The following is a 13819-nucleotide window of genomic DNA, read 5'->3' as shown; positions in this document are numbered from 1 at the left end:
ATAGCTTTAAATTGAGGGGTGATAGATATAGGACAGATGTCAGAGGTAGGTTCTTTGCTCAGAGAGTAGTAAGGGCGTGGAATGCCCTGCCTGCAAAAATAGTAGACTCGCCCACTTTAAGGGCATTTAAATGGTCATTGGATAAACATATGGATGATAATGGAATAGTTTAGGTTAGATGGGCTTCAGATTGGTTTCACAGGTCGGCGCAACATCGAGGGCCAAAGGGCCTGTGGGCCTGTACTGCGCTGTAATGTTCTATGTTCTATGTTCTATGTTCTATGCAAGTTCTCCATGCACTCCTTATTGGTCTTCCCTGTTATTAGTACATCATCTAGGTAAATAGCAACCTGGGGTAGACCTTGCAAAATGTTCCCCATTGTCTGCTGAAAAATTGCAAAGGCTGATCATTCCTCAAGTGCCAGTCTGTTCTATTGATACAAACTCTTACGGTATTAATTGTAGCTGGGAATCCTCATCTGACCACAACTGCAAGTACGTATGACTCATATCCAGCTTTATGAAGGACAGACCCCTCCAGCTTTGCATACAAGTCGTCTATGTGAGGGATTGTGTATTTATCCAGCTGGGAAAAGCAGTTTACCATTTGTTTAAAACTCACACAAGCAAACCAACCTGTTGGGATTCTCACTTATTGTGATCAGTGCTGCCTATTTCACAAACTGGACTGGTGTGATAATTTCTGTGCTTTCCAGCCTTCTGATCTCTGCTTCTACTTTTGCCCGGAAGGCAAATGACACTGGGCCAGGCCTTGCAGAATCGTGGAATCACTTCCTGGTCAACATGCAAGGTGGCCTTGACTCCTTTCATAGTCCTTAGACCCTCCTGAAAGATTCGAGGTGTTTAATCAGGACTTCACTCAGGTAGCCATTTACTAATCAAAGAACATGGAGCTGATCTTGTAAAATTTCTCTCAACCAATTTTGCCCTCTCAAGCTTGGGCCCAAGCCTTTTGCTACAATCACTGGTAACTGAACCAACTGCTTCTCATAAGCAACTGGAACCAAAGTTGTATCCTTAATCTGTAAAGGCTCTCCGCTATAGGTTCTTAGCCTAGCTCAGGTCTTGTGAAGACTTAAGGGTTGGAGTCCAAAGTGAATTTTGTTAGAATAGAATAGCCTTTATTGTCTCGTGCACTCAAAAGCTGGTTCTGCAATCATTGAAATGGTCATGCCGGTATCGATCTCCATTAGAACCAATGACCATTTAACAATTTAATTTGATTGGGAATAAAAACAGAAGTTGCTGAAGGAGAGATAGTAGGAACTGCAGATGCTGGAGAATCCGAGACAACAAGGTGCAGGGCTGGATGAACACAGCAGGCCAAGCAGCATCATAGGAGCAGAGAGGCTGACGTTTCGGGCCTAGACCCTTCATCAGAAAAGGGGGAGGGGAAGGGGGTTTTGAAATAAATAGGGAGAGAGTGGGAGGCGAGAGCTCAGCAGATCTGGCAGCATCTGTGAAGAAAAAAATCATAGTTCATGTTTCAGGTCCGGTCACCCTTCCTCAGAACTAAATGGTTCTGATTTGGATGTTGCTGAGCAATTTAACTGTTCCAAACCAGATGTAGGTGGGCTTTCCAGGTGTGCACTCTCCTGGATACCAGCCTATGGGTTCTTTTATTCAATTTGGGTCTAGTGGGACTACTTTGCGGTCTTGAATCTGCATACCGGCAAGCAACTACAACAGCTTCCCGGTCCAGAACATGAAGAAAATTTTAACTGTTCGGCCGAGGCTTGGCTTTGTTTTGAGGTTTTGCTATGGGCTGACCTAGAGTCCCTCTGTTTGGGATATGTCCTGAGTGAGGATATGCAATCACCTTCACTCCAATGGTGTTCCCCAAGCTCAGTCAGACTGGCAAGAGTCTTCACTTCCATTGGCATATCCTTCAACTTGTACACTCCACCTGCCACATTTTCCGATGACAAAGCCAGTTGTAGTGCCTGTTTGATGTCTGGTTGGCCTTCAGCTGGTAGGTGCTTCTGCATGGTTACATCATTAATCCCACATACCAACCAGCTCTCAGTGTATCATTCAGGGTTAAACCAAAATCACATGCCTCTGCCAGTCATCTTAACCTCATCAAAAATCCCAGTACAGATTCAACGGATTATCGAATTGCCGAGTAAAAACAAATAGCGTCTCAGAATTAGAGGAGGCTTGGGGTTATAGTATTCCTTACGTAAATCCATCAACTGTTGAAAGGTTTTTGTATCTGGTGCCTCAGTGAGAGTTAGTCTCCTAATAACCGAAAAAGCTGCCCTCAAACTGTCAGGAGAATTACTTGTTGCTTTCCATCTGCTCTAGTGTCATTCACTTGGAAAAGTAGCACATTCTCCTCACATACTGGGCCCAGTCTTCAATGGCAGGGTCGAATGAGTCAAATTTCCAAATAATGGCATGATGCAAGAAATGCTTACCCCAACTCAAAGATGACAGTTGCAAGCAGGTTTCTTCAGGAACGTGCTTTTACTCTCGTCACCACTGAAATAACCGCACAGAGGCCAGTATCCTGTCACCAAGTCACCTTTTATTTGTGTGGAAAGTCCTTTACACTGGTCTAGTTCCCTCAGAACCAGCTGTCAGAGTGTCAGAATGCTGACACTCCTCTTTTTATCTGTCAGCCAGAGCTTCCTGATTGGACCAGATAAATAGCCGCAATCAGGGGACCCATATTCTATGAATTCCATCTGGCTAACCTCATTACAATTTCTACACTTACCATCATCCATGTCCTTCTGATCAACTGTCCCTGTGCAGACCTCAAGTGGGCCCAACGCGGACCTCAAGTGGGCCCAATGCGGACCTCAAGTGGGCCCAACGCGGACCTCAAGTGAGCCCAACGCAGACCTCGAGTGGGCCCAACGCAGACCTCGAGTGGGCCCAATGCAAACCTCGAGTGGGCCCAATGCGGACCTCGAGTGGGCCCAGCGCGGACCTTGAGTGGGCCCAGCGCGGATCTCAAGTGGACCCAGCGCGGACCTCGAGTGGGCCCAACACAGATCTCAAGTGGGCCCAATGCAGACGTCGAGTGTGTCCAACACAGACCTTGCGTAGGCCCAATGCATACCTCAAATGGGCCCAACACGGACCTCGAGTGGGCCCAACACAGACCTCGAGTGGGCCCAATGCAGACTTCAAGTGAGCCCAACACAGACCTCAAGTGGGCCCAACACAGATCTCGAGTGGGCCCAACACAGATCTCGAGTGGGCCCAATGCAAACCTCAAGTGAACGCAGACCTCGAGTGGGCCCAACGCAGACCCCGAGTGGGCCCAATGCAGACTTCAAATGAGCCCAACGCAGACCTCAAGTGGGCCCAACACAGATCTCGAGTGGGCCCAACACAGATCTCGAGTAGCCCCAACGCAGACCTCAAGTGGGCCCAATGCAGACCTCAAGTGGGTCCAACACAGACCTTGAGTAGGCCCAACAGAGACCTCGAGTAGGCCCAACGCAGACCTCGACTGAGCCCAACGCAGACCTCGAGTGGGCCCAATGCAGACCTCGAGTAGGCCCAATGCAGACCTCCAGTGGGCCCAACACAGACCTCGAGTAGGCCCAACGCAGACCTCGAGTGAGCCCAACGTGGACTTCGAGTGGGCCCAATGCGGACCTCGAGTGGGCCCAACGTGGACCTCGAATGAAGCCAGCGCACACCTCGAGTGGGCCAAGTGCAGAGGAGAGCAAGCCCAGCATGGAGAAGAGTGGGCCCAGTGCTGGCCCTGTGTATGCCCTTACTTACTTTTTCAGGGCATGCGCAGGACTTGGAATCAGAATAGATAGATGCTACATTGGCGGGGGTGAGGTAGGGTCAGCAGTGAATGATGGCACCTGAGGACTTTGTTGTTGGTTTGGTCTGTCACTGGTGGTGAAGCAGTGATGGAAGGGCATCAGGGCAGCTTGAAGAGGTGGGGTCAGCGGCGAGAGACACAACTCTGATGTTAGTTGGTCCAGCACATATGGCAGGAAGCTGGTGGACTACTGGGCAAGCAGTGCTGAGGATCGGCAACTTTAATGTTGATTGGGTTCGGTGTTGACGACGATGAAGTAGTTGATGATAAGGACCTGGCTCAGGGCTGACGGATCCTCTTTGAGCTAGATCTTTCTTTTTCTTTTTTATTCTTAAATTATTCAAAATGGCACCCAATCGTGGCGTCAACTGAAAGCTTTTCATTGTATTTTATTGTATTCCTACTGTAAAATATACGTGACAATAAAAATCATGCATTCATTAAAAGACTCCCACATGTCAGATGTGGATTTACTCTCGAACAGCCACCCCCAATCTAATTTCTCCAACTCCTGCCGAATATTGTTGTAATTAGCCTTCCCCCCATTTAGCACTTTCACTCAAGGGCCTGTCTTATCCTATCCATAACTCTCTTAAAACTTATGGAATTATGTTCACTGATCTCAAAATGCTCCCCTATATAAATCATACTTAAATTATATTTGTTAAATTAGAACAGAACAGAAATGTTGTAATTAAAATTGGACTTAACAATTTGTGTTGATAATAAAAAGAAAAAGAAAAGCCTTTCCTGACCAACACACCACAGAGACTTGTGTTGGCCTCCATTTTTGCAGCAGCAGTGGGAGCAGTGAGAACGAGGACCAGGGGGCTGCTGGGAAGGTAAGTTTCCCATTTAAGTACTTACCTCGTGGAATCAGCGACCTCCATTTTTTGCTGCAGGAGCAGTTGGAGCTGTGAAAGCAAGGACCAGGGGGCTGCCGAGAAGGTAAGTTCTTCATTTCAGCTGCAGAGCTGAGTGGGAGCGGTCGAATAGCACTCTCGGAAGGTGAGTGAACTGATATATTTGGGCAGTGATATATTTGAGCTTGTCAATTGGATACAAAATTGGCTTGATGGTGGGAGACAGAGGGTGATGGTGGAGGGTTGTGTTTTGGATTGGAGGCCTGTGACCAGTGGTGTTCCATAGGAATTGGTGCTGGGTCCACCATTGCTTGTCAATTACATTTGGATGAGAATTTAGGAGGAATGGTTTGTAAGTTTTCAGATGACACCAAAATTGGTGACGTAGTTGACAGTGAAGGATATTATCTAAGATTACTCAAGGATCTCGATAAATTGGGCAAATAGGCTGAGTAGTGATACATGAAGTTTAATAGGGTCATAGATTCATAGAGTCATACAGCACAGAAACAGACTAATTCGTCCAACTCGTCTACGCCAACCAGGTTTCCCAAACTAAACTAGTTCTACTTGCTTGTGTTTGGCCCATATCCCTTTAAACCTTTCCTATCCACGTATCTGACCAAATGTATTTTAAATGTTTTAACTAACTGCAGTTACCATTTCCTCTGGCAATTCATTCCACATACGAACTATCATCTGTGTGAAAAAGTTGCCCCTCACATCCCTTTTAAATCTTTCACCCCTCACCTTAAACAAATGCCCTCGAGTTTTGAACCCCCCCACCCTAGGGAAAAGACCTTTGCCATTCATCTTATCTATAAAACTCTACAAGGTCACCCCTCAACCTCCGACACTCCAGTGAAAAAATCCCAGCCTATCCTATAACCCAAACCCTTCAGCCCCGGCAACATCCTGGTAAATCTTTTCTGAACCGTCTCCAATTTAATAATATCCTTCCTGTAGCAGGGCGACCAGAACTGTACACATTACTCCAAAAGTGGCCTCACCTAGGTCCTGCACAGCCTCAACATGATGTCCCAGTTCCTGCACTCAGTGTATGAGCAATGAAAGCAAGCACGCTAAACGCCTTCTCAACCACTCTGACTACCTTTGATGCAACTTTCAAAGAGCTAAGTACCTAAACCTCTGGTCTCCCTGTTTGACAATACTACCCAGGGCCTTACCATTAACATATTAGTTCTGCCCTGGTTTGTTTCATGAAAATGCAACACGTCACATTTATCCAAATTAAACTCCATTTGTCAGAGTGCAACTTGCATATGCAGCTGGATCTCAGCAGCTAGTTCCTGTAACAGCGCACTTCATCTGTGTAGGGAACATACACTTTGCACATCATGTCATCTACATTAATCTCAGTTATCTTATTAAAAACTCAAGCAAGTTAGTAAAATACGATTTGTCCTGAAAAAGTCACATATTGACTTTCCTTAATTAACCTTTATTTGCCCAAGTGACGTTAAGGTTATCTTGATTAATGATTTCTAAAAGCATCCCCACTACCAAGGCTAAACTGACTGGCCTGCCATTATTCCAACCTTTTTTTGAACACAGCAGTAACATTAGCCTCCTAGTTATTTCGAATACAAATTGTAAGCCACAACCTGGTCATTTATCTCACTGTTGTGCGTATAGCTTTGGTTGTCAATGCAACAAATCAGAAAATGGGGATGAAAGGTTAAAATTGAATCAGAGATAGTAGGAACTGCAGATGCTGGAGAATCCGAGACAACAAGGTGCAGGGCTGGATGAACACAGCAGGCCAAGCAGCATCATAGGAGCAGAGAGGCTGACGTTTCCGGCCGAGACCCTTCATCAGAAAAGGGGGAGGGGAAGGGGGTTCTGAAATAAATAGGGAGAGAGTGGGAGGCGGATAGAAGAGGGATAGAGGAGAGGATAGGTGAAGAGGAAACAAACAGGTCGAAGAGGCGGGGATGGAGCCAGTAAAGGTGAGTGTAGGTAGGGAGTTAAGAAGGGGATAGGTCAGTCCAGGGAGGACGGACAGGTCAAGGGGGCGGGATGAGGTTGGTCGGTAGGGGATGCAGGTGCGGCTTGAGGTGGGAGGAGGGGATAGGTGGGAGGAAGAACAGGTTAGGGAGGCAGGGACGAGCTGGACTGGTTTTGGGATGCGGTAGGGGGAGGGGAGATTTTGAAACTTGTGAAATCCACATTGATACCATTGGGCTGCAGGGTTCCCAAGCGGAATATGAGTTGCTGTTCCTGCAACCTTCGGGTGGCATTGTTGTGGCACTGCAGGAGGCCCAGGATGGACATGTCGTCTGAGGAATGGGAGGGGGAGTTGAAATGGTTCGCGACTGGGAGGTGCAGTTGTTTATTGCGAACCGAGCGTAGGTGTTCTGCAAAGCGGTCCCCGAGTCTCCGCTTGGTTTCCCCGATGTAGAGGAAGCCACACCGGGTACAGCGGATGCAGTATACCACATTGGCAGATGTGCAGGTGAACATCTGCTTGATGTGGAAAGTCTTCTTGGGGCCTGGGATGGGGGTGAGGGAGGAGGTATGGGGGCAGGTGTAGCACTTCCTGCGGTTGCAGGGAAAAGTGCCGGGTGTGGTGGAGCTGGAGGGGAGTGTGGAGCGGACAAGGGAGTCACGAGAGAGATGAAAGATTATTGGGTGTAGCAGGGAACGTAGACTAAGACTTTCTGTGGACTTTATCTGATCAGCTATGGTCTTATTGAACAGCCGAGGAATGAATAGCATATACCTGCTCCTTCTTCGTACATACACTTAATAAAAACAGAAAATGCTAGAGTTCAGCAGGTTAGGCAGCATTTTCGAAAAGAGAAACAAGTTAACATCACCAATATGAAACTTGAACTCTGTCAATCCCTCCACAGATGCTTCCTGACCTGCTGAGTATTTGCAACATTTTGTATTTATTTGTCTTATTTCTATCATCTGCAACATTCTGTTTTTTTTCTCAATGGAATAATGCTCTTGTAAGGCTGTCTGGGATGAATTGAGAATTACAAAAGACATGGATTAACCTAAGTTTCTTTTTTTCTCATGTTTCTGTCAGAATAGAAGCAAAACAGTTTGAATAAATATTTATTTTTAGATCCAGTATGCAGCGCCATAAAATATCATCTTATGAGTGAAAGGTCATTTTCTTTCTTCTCTTGATTCTCTTCGCAAACTTTTTTACACTCCATTTCTAATATATTTAATTATTTAATCTTATTTATTGTCATTGATCCACAACCATCTCTAAATCAAATCAAATCAAATCAGAAAATGTCAACATATTTGCAAACTCTCCAACGAATATTGCACAAAAAGCAAAAAAATGTCTGTCAATGGGATTGGATTGAACGGTCAATTAAATATACATACCTTCTCACAAGATGATTGATGTTGTCTGTAAGTTGGTAAAGTGATTTGCTTCGCCGTTTAGCGTACCAGACACAAACAGAAAAACAACTCATAGCCTTCTAGAATGTTTCTACAATGTTTGTTGGCACAAGCTCAGCTTTGTGTAATAACGAAGTGCTGTCCAGTGTGACTCCTGTCAAACTGCAATAGATGTTCTGTAAAATGGGCAGTGTTGCCAGGCATTAAGAAATTTAAACAAGAAAATTCAGAATCTGAAAGAGAAGTGACTCAAGAGGCCTGGATAAAATTCTGTGAGAATGTTTTGCAGTGTACTGTAAAAGTCAGATCATTACCAGAAATCATATGATGAAGGATGTCCACTTCTGCAATGTATTTATTAAATTCGGATGTGTTTGTTACCGAATGTCATTTCCTATGAAATTGACAAATCTGCTGATTTTGCTTCTTGTGAACCTTGTTCCGAACTCCCTTTTACAGGGTGTACTATTTGAGGACAACAGTGTATGGGTTATGTTCCCAGTATCAGCAATCCCAAGTCTGGATAAGTACTCTAGAGTATATAAAAACATAGAACATTTAAGCAAGAGTAGGCCATTTGTCCCTTCAAGCCTGCTCCACCATTCAATATTCAAGAGAAATGCAACAGGAATCAGGGATAGTGTAATCGGGGATAGTATAATCAGGGGACTAGACTCTGTTCTCTGTGGCCAGGATTGAGAGTCCCAAAGGCTGTGGTGCCTACCTGGTGCCTATGTTCAGGATATTTCATCTGGGCTGCAGAAGAACTTGTAGTGGGAGAGGAAAGATCCAGTTGTTGGGGTCCACATAAGTACCAACGATATGGGTAGAAAGAGGAAAGAGGTTCTGCTGAGGGAATACAAGCAGCTAGGTGCTAAATTAGAAAGCAGAAACAAAAAGATGATGATTCCCGGATTACTATCTGATCCATGAATTAATTGGCACAAGAAGATTAAAGAGGTAAATGCACAGCTGAAAGATTGGTTTTGAAGAAATGGCTTTGAATTCATCGGACTTTAGCACCAGCACTGGGAAGGAGGGAGCTGTTCTGATGGGATGGAGTCTACCTGAATCATACTGGGATCAGAGTTCTGGTAAATCGCATAATTAGGGCTCTGGATAGGGCTTTAAACTAAATGGTGTGGCGGGGAGTGGAAGGAGTAGATTCAATTGCATAGAAAAGTATGGAAAATGTGAAAGTGGGGGAGGGTTCATCAGAAGTTACTAAAGTTTTTCAAACAAGTAATAGGACAGAGAGTATAGAAAGGGTCAAGAATCTAACTTCAGGCTCAGTAGGTAAGGGTAACATCACTAGTTACTGCCTGCCAATTTGAAGAGGAACCAATAATTCCTACTCTTTGTTTCCTCTCTGCAAACCAGTTTCCTATCCATCTCAATACACTTCCCTCAGTCCCATGTGCTTTAATCTTGCACAATAATCTCTTAAGCGGACACTATCAGACACTAAGCAGTTAGTTATTGATGTGAGCAGCAAACATTTGCATCATACACAAATGAATAATTTAGCAGATTCCTTGATACAATGGGAGATGGAAGACTCTGATAGGGTGGGTCATGGAACGCCTTACATTGGACTTGACATAGTGCATTGAGTATTGAAGTTGGGATGTTGTGTTGCGGCTAAACAGAACATCGGTTAGGCCACTTCTGGAATACTGCATTCAATTCTGGTCTCCCTGCTAGACGGAAGATGTTAAACTTGAACGAGTGCCAAAAAGATTTACAAGGATGTTGCCAGGATTGGAGGGTTTGAGCTACAGGGAGAGACTAAAGAGGCTGGGGCTACTTTCCCTGGATCGTCGGGGGTTGTGGGGTGACCTTATAGAGGTTCATAAAATTATGAGGGACATGGATAGGGTCAATAGTCAAGGACTTTTTCCCAGGGAATAGGAGAGTCCAAAACTAGAGGGCATAGGTTTAAGGTTAAAGGGGAAAGGTTTTAAAGGGACCCATTAAAGGGGCAACCATTTCATGCAGTGGGTGGTGCGCATATGGATTGAGCTGCCAGAGGAAGTGGTGGGGGCTGGTACAAAATACAACTGGACGGGTACATGCATCGGAAGGAGTTGTAGAAATATGGGCCAAATGCTGGCAAATGGGACTAGATTAATTTAGGATATCTGGTTGGCCTGGATGAGTTAGATTGAAGGGTCATGTTTTACTTGCTGTATGAATGTGTAATCTCATTCCAATGTATGTAGTTGAAGCCATGTCAGCCAAATATACTAGGTGATTGTAACTCCTGTAAGGCCTTTGACTGATGCAACCTTTTCCTGCCTTCCCACCATCTCCCCACAACATTGCCCAGAAAGGCAGCGATGCATTTAAGAGAATGTTGATTATAGCCAATGTGGGAGGAAATCTGCTCTATGCCCATGTAAGCCAATGCAATCCTGGATTGTCTTTGTGAGTTGTGGCTCACAGCTGAAACTTTTAAGGTCACCTGGTTCATGGAGATGTCTATGACCAATTCATAAAGACTGATGAGATGGCCAAGATTGCTTGTGGCCAGGATTTCTACTCCACATGCAGAATTCTATGCTTACAGATATCCTATACCTGATCAATGCATTTGTACCTTGAAGGGCCTCACAACACGCACAAGTAGAGCCTGTATCCTCAAATAGGAAAAAAAACACACTACTCCACCCACTCCAAGTGTAGTGGCAAACAATAGGGTGTCTTGGTGGCTCAGTGGTTACTACTGCTGCTTCACAGCGCCAAGAACCTAGGTTTAATTCCATCCTTCATTGACTGTGTGTAGAGTTTGCATGTTCTCCCTGTCCCTGTTGGGTGTTCTGGTTTCCTCCCACAGTCCAGAGATGCGCAGGTTAGGTGGATTGGCCATGCTAAATTGTCTGTAATGTCCAGGAATGTGTAGGCTTGGTGGATTAGCCATGGTAAATGCAGGGTTACAGGGATAGAGTAGGGATCTAGGTCGGATGCCCATCGGAGGGTTGGTGCAGACTCGATGGGCCAAATGGCCTATTCCCGCACTATAGGGTTCTATGATTTCTCATTTCCAGAGGACACCTGTTATTGGGATGACACTGGAAGGCAGCACTGTTTGCATTTTGTACAGTGAGTCTGCTTTTTAAGGTAGGTGACCTTCCAAAGCTTCATGGTCCTTTCTTCCTTGCGCTTCCTGTCAAATCCATCAATTTCCCACACTTCTACCCAACTATTTTATTAAAGTCTTCATCTCCCAACATTACTCCTGAGCCCTGGGCCTACAAGTTACTTATGCCAATTATCTTGATGCTCTGCCACTTGTCAAAACTGAATTGGTATTAACTATCGATGACCACCACCCCCTCTGCAGTAACCCTATCCCATGTTCTCCCTTGCACTATTGTCTGCCACCCTATATGTTGAGTTGCACCCATTACAATTATTGTCTTCTCTGCTTCCGAACGTGCTGCCTCCAATTCCCAGAATTGATTTCCCCAACTTGTTTACCGTAGACACCCAGGACTGACTGTGACCCAGCCGCATGACTGTTTTGGAATGATGACCCCTACTGATGAGTGACCAGACCTGTAGTGATTGGAATGAGGTTGGCCAGGTGGGTCTCATTGAGTCTGAGTTCCTGATTGATGCTGTTAACCTGGGGTCACTCAGGAAGCTCTGGCTGAAAGATATCACCAGGGATTCTCCTCACTCTAGAGACTGGCTCTGAGTTAGCTGGTCAGAGTCCATGTACTGTGCATGTGTAAATATAGGGTGACTTGGTGACAGGATACCAGCCTCTGTGGAATTATTTCAGTGGCGGCAATTGAAAACATACGCTCCTGAAGGAAATTTGCTTGTAACAGTCTCTTTGAGTTGGAGTAAGCATTTTTGGCATCATGCCTTTATTTGGAAATCTTGACTGATTTGATCCTGCCATTGGAGATTGGGCCCAATACGTAGATACGAAACGGCCATCACAAAAAGAACCGAAACTTGTCTGGATCAGCAAGACAAGATCACTGTAGAGGATGGCATATTATTATGGGCAGCAAGAGTGATTGTCCCGAGTAAAGGTCATCCAGGGGTTGGCAAGAAGTTATGTCTGGTGGCCAGGATTGGATGCTGACTTGGCCATGTTGGTGGGGCAGTGCCCGGAGCACCAAGAAGGGCAAAACTCACCACCAGCAACTCCCCCACATTCATGGGAATGGTCAGGCAAACTCTGGACTCAGTTACTCGTCAACTATGCCAGTCCTTTCATGGACTCAATGCCCTTGGTTATTGTGGATGCCCACTCAAAGTGGATGGATGTGCATAAAGTTTATTCATCACACTCAGGGATGACGATTGAAAAGTTGCGGGCATCATTCGCAATACACTGACTCCCAGGAGTATTGGTCACGGACAACGGGACGTCATTTACAAGCAGGGATTTTGAGTATTTCCTAAAGCCGAATGGCATTCGGCATGTTTGGACAGCACCATACCATTCATCATTCAATGGTCTGATGGAAAGAGCAGGCCAAACATTGAAGTCAGGTTTAAAGAAACAACCTACAGCTTTACGCAATACCAAACTGTCCCAGCTCCTGTTTGATATAGGACCACCCCTAACACAACTACAGTGATAGCTCCAGCAGAGTTGCTGACGGATGAACATGATATTCCCAGACCTGGGGGCGGAGTGTGAAACGGCATCAGGAATGCCAAAGCCGGACACAAGATTCCTTTAAGCGAGAGAGACGGAGACAACGTTTGGTGCTGAAACCACAGAAATGGCCCTGCATGGGTACGAGGCAGGGTGAATGTGAGGTCAGGTCCCGTGACATACAAAGTTCAGATAGGTGAGGCAGTCCTGAACAAACAACTGGTTCACATGAAAGCTGCTACTTCGCAAAAGGGGCAGGAACAAAACATATCCGGCCCCTCAGAAGAGCTTAAGAAACAATGGGCTCTCCCCCTCCATCTCGCATTGAAGAAACCTGTGAGACTGAGATGGATGCAGCCATTGTCACAGCTTCAATACAATTACTGCCTGAAGAAGAGGAGGAATTTCTACCAAGATCACCCAGGTGCAAGAAACAGGCTAGGGTCCAGTACACGCCTCCCATATCCGAGTCAGAGTGGAACAGTTGGACAAGAAAAGGAACAGGCCTACATCCTCAGGCTTGTTGGGGGTGGGATGTAGTGATTAGAACCGGGTTGCCCAAGGGCGATGAGTATGAGTTCCTTGATTGGAGCTATTAACCTGGGCCAACCTCATCCACAACCCAAGCTACAGATCTTTGCCAAAACTTTAAACAATTACAAGATTAATGTGCTAAAGCGGAGTAGAATAACATCGCTTCATCGGAGGCTCCACAGACGATGTCACCTGGGAAGGTGACAAAATGCCTAAACAAAATCAAGCCAGCTTGGCGAGCAAGTCAACAATCTCGGGGCAAGTGAGTGGCCAGGCTGAGAGCAGGCCCCACGCGAAACCAAAATGACAATCTACGTGTGGAGCCAGAGGAGATAGCCAAGGTGAGTACTTTGCTGAGTTATTCACTTTTGTGAAGGTAGGTACAGAAATCAGGGAGAGGAACTGTGGTATTCTTGAACAAATTAGCATTGAGAGGGAGGAGGTATTAATGACTTTAATGGGCTTAAAAGTAGATAAAACCCAAGGCTCAAAGGTAAGTTGTATACCAGGCTCTATTGGAAAGCAAGGCAGGAGATTGCAGAGCCTCTGATGTTAATTTTCCAATCCTCTTTGACCACAAAGAAGTGCTGGAGAATG

The 13819-nt window shown here is 45.6% G+C and overlaps 1 protein-coding gene and 1 long non-coding RNA gene across 20 annotated transcripts in view; one reads left to right on the top strand and one right to left on the bottom strand.

Moving 5' to 3' along the window:
- LOC109921816 (C-X-C chemokine receptor type 2-like) overlaps positions 1-8387 on the bottom strand; it is a 22363-nt gene extending 13976 nt beyond the window's left edge. For 2 of the 3 annotated variants that reach the window (XM_048598546.1, XM_048598545.1), the window contains exon 1: positions 8050-8378. The gene's annotated coding sequence lies outside the window, so the exon portion shown is untranslated. Of the gene's footprint in view, positions 1-8049 lie in introns of all 3 variants that reach the window. The other variant, XM_048598544.1, reaches the window with a different exon arrangement.
- Positions 1-13819, top strand: part of LOC125483442 — a 102656-nt gene that overhangs the window by 63085 nt on the left and 25752 nt on the right. For 5 of the 17 annotated variants that reach the window (XR_007262395.1, XR_007262380.1, XR_007262393.1 and 2 more), the window contains exon 6: positions 2782-4194. The exons of 5 other annotated variants lie outside the window; for them this stretch is intronic. This is a non-coding gene — a long non-coding RNA (uncharacterized LOC125483442). Of the gene's footprint in view, positions 1-2781; positions 4198-4716; positions 4763-13819 lie in introns of those variants that run through there. 7 more of the 17 variants (XR_007262386.1, XR_007262382.1, XR_007262390.1 and 4 more) reach the window with 4 other exon arrangements.

The sequence above is a fragment of the Rhincodon typus genome, chromosome 7 (genome assembly GCF_021869965.1).
Source record: "Rhincodon typus isolate 14 chromosome 7, sRhiTyp1.1, whole genome shotgun sequence".
Classification (NCBI taxonomy): Eukaryota; Metazoa; Chordata; class Chondrichthyes; order Orectolobiformes; family Rhincodontidae; genus Rhincodon; species Rhincodon typus.
The sequence above is the reverse complement of the archived record's forward strand: the minus strand, read 5'-3'. Positions and strand labels throughout refer to the sequence as shown.